Below are 10488 nucleotides of genomic sequence, written 5' to 3'. Positions count from 1 at the left end.
GCAATTTGTATAGCTGACTTGCTATCACTATAAATGATGGCTGGTGTTACTACATCAGCTCCAAGTTCCTTGAATAATTTTGTTATCCAAACTACTTCAGCAACAGCACTTGCCATGCTTCTATACTCAGCTTCAGCTGAACTTCTAGATATAGTTCCTTGTTTCTTTGATTTCCATGATATTAGTGAATCTCCCAGCTTAACTATGAATCCAGTAACAGATCTTCTGGTGTGTAAACAAGCTCCCCAATCTGAATCACAATAGACCTTTAACTGTTTGTTGTTCTTGCTGGATAATAATACACCTAGTCCTGCTTGTCCCTTGACATATTTTACAACCTTAAGTGCAGCACTGAGATGAGATTGTTTAGGTTGATGAAGAAACTGACTCAGTGTTTGTGTAGCAAAAGCAATGTCAGGCCTGGTAACATTTAGATACAACAATTTTCCAACTAATCTTCTATATGCTGTTGGATCCTCCAGTAGCTTATCTTCTTTTCCTGTTCCATTTATTTCATCATACTCCTTTGTAGTCAACTGTACATAAGGATCAATAGGTGTAGAAGCTGGTTTAGCAGCTCCAAGTCCAGCTTCAGAAATGATTTCAAGAGAATATTTCCTTTGATGCATGACAATCCCTTCTTGTGATCTAGCAAATTCAATTCCTAGGAAATATCTGAGTTCTCCCAGGTCTTTCATCTTAAAAGTATCCTGCAAAACTTCTTTGGTTTGTTGAATAAGACTAAGGTCATTACCTGTAATCATCATATCATCAACATATACTAGAAGTATAACCAATGATGTTTTTGTTCTCTTAATGAACAATGAATAATCTGCATGACTCTGTGTAAATCCCAACCTGATGAGTGCATCTGTGAGCTTCACATTCCACTGTCTAGGGGCTTGCTTCAAACCATAGAGGGATTTAGTGAGCCTACACACTGGTTTCTCCCCCTGCACAATAAATCCCTTAGGAAGCTGAAAACCTTGAGGTAGATTCATATAAACTTCATCAAACAAGTCCCCTTGGAGGAAGGCATTTGACACATCCATTTGATGAATATGCCAGTTTTCAACAGCAGCCAAAGCCAACACACTTCTAACTGTAACCATCTTAACAACAGGAGAAAAAGTTTCTTTATAATCTAGTCCCTCTCTTTGGTTAAATCCCTTTGCAACTAGTCGAGCTTTGAATCTTTCAACCTCCCCTGAAGCTTGATATTTTATTTTAAAAATCCACTTACAACCAATGGCCTTTTTGTGTGGAGGTAAAGGTACTACTTTCCAAGTCTGATGAGTTTCCAAGGCTGAGATTTCAGCCTGCATGGCTTCAACCCATCTGGGATCTTTACATGCTTCTTCAAAAGTACTAGGTTCAACTTCATGACCAAAAGAGGAAAGAAATGCCTGATAGGACTTAGACAGATAATCATAGCCAAGATATTTGTCAATAGAATATAGAGGTCTGCTAGGAGTGAGATGAGCAGAAGCAACATAATCTTGCATCCATAGAGGAGCTTTGGTACTCCTTTGTGACCTTCTGACCTCAGAAATTTGATCATTAGACACTTCTGTAGATTGTTCAGTGGATTCAACCACACCAGATGGGGACACTGCCTGTGATGCTTCTAATGGAACATTAACAGAAGGAAACAAGTGCCATTCAGTAGTAGAAGAAACTGCAAATGGAAATGTGGTTTCCCTAAATTCCACATCTCTGCTAATGAAGAACTGTTTTTCCTTAATATTGTAGAGTAGATAACCCTTAGTAGTAGTACTATATCCCATATGAACAGCAACAATACTTCTTGGTTGAAACTTATCATGTATATACATATTCTTTGCAAAACATAAGCAACCCAAAACTCTTAAATGCTGTAGAGTAGGTTTAGTTTTATGAAACACTTCATGAGGAGATTTACCATGTAGCACTGGAGTAGGTAACACATTTATTATGTAAGCAGCTGCAATTATGCAATGACCCCAAAACCTGATAGGAATATGTCCTTGAAATTTTATTGCTCTAGCTACTTCAAGAATATGTTTGTGTTTTCTCTCTGCAACACCATTTTGCTGAGGTGTATGCATGCAAGTTCTCTGATGAATAATACCTAGACTTGTAAATAGTTTGTGACACTCAGCATTTACAAACTCAGATCCATTGTCAGTTCTAACCATTTTAACTACAGCATTGAACTGAGTTTTAGCAAGGATGAAGAAGTTTTTCAGAACAACACAAACATCACTCTTCATTCTTATTAGAAACAACCATAGTAATCTGGTACAATCATCAACTATAGTAACAAAGAATTTATGTCCATCATAGGTAGGAGTGTTAAAAGGACCCCAGACATCAATATGCAATAGCTGAAAGGAAGCAGTAGAAACAGTAGTACTATTTGGAAATGGTAATCTATGTTGTTTTGCCAAAGGGCAAATGATACAATTATGTAGATCTTTAGAACATTTACTGGGTGAAATATCTAATAGATGAGCCAGAACATTGGAAGAAGTATGTCCTAGCCTTTGATGCCACAATAAAGCTTGTGTATCTGTGAAGTGACTGTCTTCATGAGCTAAATGTGATGAACATTTTTCATTTGTGTTGAGAGGAGATGAGGAGTAGTTAGGCAGTATGTAAAGACCATCATGTTCTCTACCAATCACCTTCACCTGCCCATTGGAGAGGTCCTGGAGAGTAACAAAATTAGGAAAGAAGCACACAGCACATTTAAGATCTTTAGTAATTTGTGAAACTGATAGTAAATTGAATTTAAATTCAGGAATAAGAAGAACATTCCTTAGAGTGTTTTGAGAAGTTATATTGCAGGATCCTATATGAGTAATTTGGTTTGTTTCACCATTGGGTAATTGAACATTTCTAGGTTTGTTACTAGGAAGTGGATGCATATGAGTAAGGATATCTGAGTTATGAGTCATATGATTTGTTGCACCAGAATCTATTATCCAGCCATTCTTGACTGATGTTACAATAAGAGCAGCTTCATTACCTGCTGATTCACCTGCTGAGGAGCACTTAGCTTGGACTACATTTGCATTGTAGTGTGATGTAGATGCTCCTTCTGAATTTTCTTGCTGCATATTAGTTTGTCCAAGCATGTGTAGAATCTGATTATATTGTTCCTGTAACATAGTCATGCCTTTTTGATATTCAACATGTTCAGTGTTTATTGCTCCTCTTCCATAACCCTGACTTCTTGAATTTTCACCTCTATTAACACCTATATCACCATCACTTACTGCATTGTTAGCAGTAATATTTTGCCTCCTGTCATTGTTAAACCTTCCTCTTCCATGATACTCATTACTTGATCTTCCTCTCCCCTGATATGTATTGTTAGGATTTTTCCTCTTTCTTTCAAATCCTGGGGGAAAACCATGAAGCTGATAGCACACAGCTTGTGTATGACCTGTTCTTTTACAGTAATCACAGAAAGCATTTGGATCATAGCTAGAACTGTTGTAGGGTCTTGATCTAGGCACCATAGCATTAGTATTGTTTCCAGAAGTGAACATGGCATTTAGTTCAGAACAATTAGCACTACTAGAGACTTGTGACATGGTTCTTTGGCTTTCTCTTTCAATTAAGATTGAATATGTTTTGTTCAATGAAGGTAGAGGTGTCATCATCAATATATGTCCTCTAGCTTGTTCATATGAGTCATTCAACCCCATAAGAAACTGAAGTAACTTCTGATTGTGTACAAATTTCACAAATTCTCTTGAATTTACACACTCACAACTTGGAACAGGAGTTAGACTATCATATTCTACCCATAGTTCACGTAATCTAGAGAAATATGTTGAAATTGAACTAGTACCTTGACTCACAGTGGCAATTTCTTTGTGTAGTTGGAAGATACGAGATCCATCAACTTTATCATATCGCTCAGCCAGATCTTTCCATACAGATGCAGCATTTGTAGAGTAAACAATGCCTCCAAGTAACTCTTTCGAAACACAATTCATGATCCAAGATAATACAATTGCATTGCATCTTTCCCACAGATTCACCAGATTTGGACCATATGCTTCCTTTTGACATGAACCATCGATAAATCCCAACTTATTTCGACCTATAATTGCAATCTTTAATGCTCGACTCCATACTGAATAGTTATCGGCTCCAGTCAATTGAATTGAACTGAGCAATACACCAGAATTGTCAATGGTGTTCAAGAACAGAGGATGATTATGGCTTAGTTTTTTCGGCAGCTCGTTATCAACTGTTGCCATGGATTCGTCTGTTGCTTATTTAGATGATATGCAGTGATTTGCACAATCGTTTACTGCCTCAAAGGCTCTGATACCATGAAAGCTTTGAGAAATGGAGTAATCTGCAATGTGCAGATTCTTAGATGAAGATTAGAAGAAGAAGAAACTCATCTTTGTATTCTATAAATTGTTAACTCTTTTCTACATGTAACTAACATGTTTAGTTAGTATTTATACAAGAAAGGNGCCTCAAAGGCTCTGATACCATGAAAGCTTTGAGAAATGGAGTAATCTGCAATGTGCAGATTCTCAGATGAAGATTAGAAGAAGAAGAAACTCATCTTTGTATTCTATAAATTGTTAACTCTTTTCTACCTGTAACTAACATGTTTAGTTAGTATTTATACAAGAAGGGAAGAATATTTTGTAACTACTTTAACCACCTATTTGCTAACTACTCCTCTAATTTCTACTAATTACATAATGAACCTCAACTAACTAAGTAATGCCATCTTTAATATATAAATTACCTGCCATCCATCCCCAACCCATGGTCCCATTTACCAATAACAACCACCACTCTCGGTACAATTTACAATAATATCAGTTATTATGATTAATTAGTGAACATATTTGTGCTTTATGCGTCATCATATAAAATGTTATGTTAAAAAAAAACATAGCAAAAATAGAAAGGACTTCTAAAGGTTCATCTATATAAATATAGAAGAGATTTTTTTCAAATCAATTAAATTAAATTTATATTAGATTTTTTTTAAAAAATCAAATATAAATACTTACACTATAACTTCCTCCTCACACTAAAATATTCAAGCCTCGTACCTTTATTTATTATATCAAAATAAACATTTTTTATATTTGGAAAATTATTAGTACCGTGTAATTCACTTTTGATATTTGTCGTGCGGATTAATCAATTATAGGATAAGGAAAATTAAAGTTATAATTTGTTTCTTTTTCAGTTTGGGTAGAATTATATCACTCAATATCACTCCCCGCAGAATGATTATTTAATTTTCATATTTATGTTCAGCATCATCTACTGTTTGAATTTTATTTTTAAAAAATTATATTATATCCAAAGTCACGGAGAGGATACAGAGTTTTTCTGTCTTGACATCTTCAACGTGGTAAATAATTAGACCTCTCTATGCGACGCGTAATGAATACGAAGCTAGGTTTTCCTTACTTTGAACTTCCTCTTTGAAAGTTGAGGGGAGGGGCGGGGAGGGGGGTAATTAAAATTCTTTAGTCGACTTCTTGTGTGGGTCAGTTGACTCACCTGCAGAGTAGTATAACAGTATATTGTAAGAGTAAATGTAGTAAGTAAAACATTCAGAAAGTTTTTATACTGGTTCGGAACACTGATGTGACGCCTACTTCCAGTCTCCTTGGGTTACAAGTGTTTCCTTAAAAACTTGTTGAGAACTTGGGTGTTACACAAACCAAATTAAGAAGAGCCCTTGCACTACAAGAAATACATGGGGATTTACCTGGGGATAATATAGTAAAATTCTCATGTAATTGATTATCTGGAAATTTTCTTGCAAAATGAAATCCGATGGAAAAAACCTTCGTAGATAACTCATACATGCGGATTTACACAAGCCCTATGTAATTTACCTGGGGAATTAAATCCCCAGGTAAATTTATCTGGGGAATTAAAATTCGCAAGTGATTTACTTGCAGATTTATCCGCGATTACTATCGAAAATTCTTGCGAACTTTTTACCAAAATTGCTTGCGGATTTTTGTATAAATATTTCGCAAGTAATTCCCCATGTAAATCCATAGGAGTTTGGAGATGAAATTTCGTTAAACAAAAGGAAATTTCTTGCGGATATATATGAAAATTTTGCTCTTAGATAATTCCTATTAAAAGAAATCCCCAAGAACCAACAAAAAACACTATTCACTATCATTTTCATTCAACAAAACACAGAATTCATGATTCTTATGAAAAGAAACCTGCAAGATCAATAGCCTAAGATTCTTAAACATAAATAAACAAGATACAACTCAAATTTGAATCCTAAATAGTACTATCAACTATCTCAATCATCATTATAGTCACTTTCATTCACGTTATCATGAGCGGAACCACTGTCATTCATGCGATATGACAGACTTCACCACTTTCATTCTCATAAGCTTGATTGTCTTCTTGAGATATTGCTCGATGATGTGTTGTATACACGTTTCTTCATTGAGTCTAGTTCCTTCTCCATCCTCTTATTTCTGTGATGTTCTTCTGCAATTAAGCATATAAGTCAGTATTGGAAGCTTTTGTCTTAGCTTTATTCATCTCATCCATTTCTTTCGATAAAGTCCATGTTGATTGTTTAGACGATGCCTTTACAGATCGACCCAGGGAGCCAAGACCTTTAACTCTTCCCTTTTTCTTTCCACCAAAATTGCACCCAGATATCCATTATTGTTAATTGGGAAGGTTGACCGACTGAATTAGTTTCTCTTTCTGCAGCTCATGCACTTTGAGAAGCTAATGATTCTTGTTTCTTTCTTTCAAAAATGTTCTGCATCAAAACAGGTTACTTGAGACAAATGGAAAATACCATCTCAAACTTAAAGATAAAAGCAGTATGGTGATAATTCATGTCTATAGACTAAAATGCAACAATTATATATGGAAAGATTTAAACCTATTCTAATTCCTGTTACCATATTCATTAAGCTACAGCGATATATAGTTTTACATGTTTAGCTCAATCTAGGTCACATCCCTGGAAATTTAACTATGGGAAACTTACATAAATATACTATAATAAAAAATATTTACCATTTATAGCAATAACATTTTCTTTTCACTTAACCACTTTTAATTCATTTATAATACAAGTTTAATACATATTACAGAGATAAATTTATTATTCAAATATAATACAAGTTTTAATGATGAATAATACATTTATCACACATTTTAATACACTTATAATACAATGTGACAATTTTTTACCAAATAAACATAATATATTTCAAAAACAATTATAATTCAAATATATTGCATACATAATTCACTTTTAATACATATTACAGATTTATCACAGTATTGCTATAAATGGTAATAAACAAAAAGTATCGCTAAAATCAGTAATTATTTTTAAAAATGTATTAATTCATGTAATTTTTCCTTTAGCTATTCAGGTCACCATAGGCCTATTATGATTTTTGTCCATATCCATTCAGCTATAGAGGTAAAAAACTTTTCAAGTTGTAGTCACCTAAATATGTAGCTTTATAGCTAAATGATGCTAATGTTATGTCCATATCCATACAGTTGAAATTGAAACACTCCTGCAAGTAGTTGAGCAGACATGTAGTATACAAATTCAAGACACTGTAATGTCTGTGGTACAAAATAAAAGCCTGCAAAGAGCCCTTGAAACAATTGAAATTTTTTGTATTGGGAAGCATTAATAACAAGACTGCTGGAGCAAAAGGAAGACAGAGGGATATACAAACTCAAATGTATATTCAATCCCATTCACTATAAAAATAAGTTCAAATTTCTCTTATTAATTTTGTGCATCCACCGGACTTGTAAATCACAGGCTTTAAATGGAAAATCACTCACCAAACACTACAATCTATTGAGAAAAGTGAATTTTTTTTTTGGAAAGGGCTAAATATGAAACAAAATTGATAATTCATTGAAACAGAATTTATCATCACTTCTGCAACATTATACATACTACTACTATTTACTAATGACTTCAAGAAACAAATCTGAACCAAGTAGTTAAATACTTGTGCTAGAAATTCATCGAATTGATATATGCGATTTCATAAAAGGATAAAATTTATAATCCGAACTTGCCATTAACCCTTTACTACAGTGATAATTACTCTCCATAGCTATAATTTGATAATTATAATTCGTAACTAAATGTTATAGGGAGGAAAGAGGCAAGCGAGACTGGGAGAGAGAAGAGAGAGGTGAGCGAGATAGGAAAAAGAGTGGGGGAGAAGTGAATTGTATATGTATATCGGTTAGATAATTGTATATTATACATATGTATTTGTATATATGACGAGCAAGATTGGGAGAGGGATGAGAGAGGCGAACGAGTTTGGGAGAGGGAGGAGAGAGGCAAGCAAAAGTGGATAGAGGTGGGAGAGAGGTGAATTGTATATGTATATATGTTAGATAATTGTATATTATACATATGTATTTGTATATATAGCAAGCGAGATTGAGGAGAGAGGGCAAAAAATAGGAGAGAGGTGAATTATATATGTATATCGATTAGATAATTGTATATTATGCATATATATTTGTACATTCTGACGAATTATACATATACAAATACGGCTAATCATACAAACTCGAAGTCAACCTACGTAATTAATGTTTAATGTTAATCATAAGTGATAATTATAATAACTTATAACTATAATAAGTAATTACAAAATATTTATTTACTTAATTACGTAATTTTTCCAAATTATTATTGTTTCTCTCTAAAAAAAAAACGGCAACAATAAACAAATGGATGGAAGAGTTTTAGCTATTTTAATTGGGGCAACCCACATGACTCGTGAGCTGAAGTATTAATTATACCTTGACAAAGATTAAATAACATATTAGTATTAAAAAAATTAAGATTAAAATATTATTATTTACAAAAACATTTTTTAAAAAATAAAAGTTAATCGGAAAAGGGTCTAAAATACCCTTAAAGTATTGGAAATGGTACAAAATTACCCTCCATCCACCTATTGGCTCCAAAATACCCTTCTCACCCACCTATTGGGTCCAAAATACCCTTGTCATCCACCTTTTGGTTCAAAATTGACCACTTATTTAACGGTTTTATATTTAAACTGTTTAAATATTTTATAAAATACGTGGCGCTCTACTATTTGTTATAATTTAACTTATTAGTATAATTTATAAATCAATCCACTACCCACCCATTACTAATAAAACCCCTCTAAATTAATAAACCCGTCACATTATTGATGCAAGCTACTGCCAATGGAGTGTTTTTAAAAATTTGAGCGAAAATATCTATAGAAGTAAATTATCATACATTCAAGTGTCTAAGTAAAAATCACCGATAAACTTAAAAGTCTGACTATGTTCATCTTAATTATTCTTACGTCTCAATTATGTGATGTTACTTCATAGGTAATTTTTTTTCAAAATAATATATTAAAGGTTTTAAAACAAATCACAAATATTTATAAAATTATATTTAAAAAAAGCGCATGAATTAATTCGGGATGTATAACTTCTTTACCTTTAATCATAAATTTCTAATCAATTTTGAAAGAAAGTGTCCTCCTAAATAAGCGGCTCAACCTAAATTTTATAGGGGCTTCGATTCGGACTCGAATAATTTTGGATGTCATTTCCAGAAATCTATAATTTCATCGTGTTTTAGTAGTGTTTATGACGATTTTGATATTATAATTGGATTATTAGTTGGGTGAGGTTTAGTTAGTAATGATTGGGTAGTGGGTTGGTTTATAAATTATATTAATAAATTAAAATTATAATCAATAGTTGAACGCCAAGTATTTTAAAAAATATTTAAATCGTTTAATTTTAAAACAATTAAAAAAGTGGTCAATTTTGAACCCAAAGGAGGATGTCAAGGGTATTTTGAAGCCAATAGGTGGATGAAAAGGGCATTTTGGAGCCAATAGGTGGATGAAGGGTAATTTTGTACCATTTTCAATACTTCAAGGGTATTTTAGGCCCTTTTCCGAAAGTTAATATATTTTTCTTACCCACTCCATCACCTCCTCCACGGTACCCCTCCCCACCACCACCCCAAATGTTTTTATTTTTAATCTTTTTATAAAATACTTTTTTTAAAAAAATCTTATTTCATCCCCCCCTCCCTCTCCTACCCTTTCAATTTTTAGATGTTTTTTTTTAAAAAAAAAAAACTTACCCCACCCACCTAATTCTCTCTCATTTTTTTTTATAAAAAATTATGTGTTAGATATATATATGTTTTTTTTAAAAGTATTTTCCACTGCAAGATCATTTAAAAATAAAAATTTTATATATATTATATTTCGTACATGAGTAAAAAGTATATTAGTCTATGAAAATGTATATATATCTAACAAAGCAAAAAAAAGAAAATATATAAAAATAATTTGAAAACAGAGAATTAAATAGGGTGGAGTAGTATTATTTTGAAAGAAATGAAAACATTTTGCCAAGGAATGGGTGGTTTGGTGGGGGGGGGGGAGTTGG

This window comes from Solanum pennellii, chromosome 2 (assembly GCF_001406875.1).
Source record: "Solanum pennellii chromosome 2, SPENNV200".
NCBI classification, from domain to species: Eukaryota; Viridiplantae; Streptophyta; class Magnoliopsida; order Solanales; family Solanaceae; genus Solanum; species Solanum pennellii.
The sequence above is the reverse complement of the archived record's forward strand: the minus strand, read 5'-3'. Positions refer to the sequence as shown.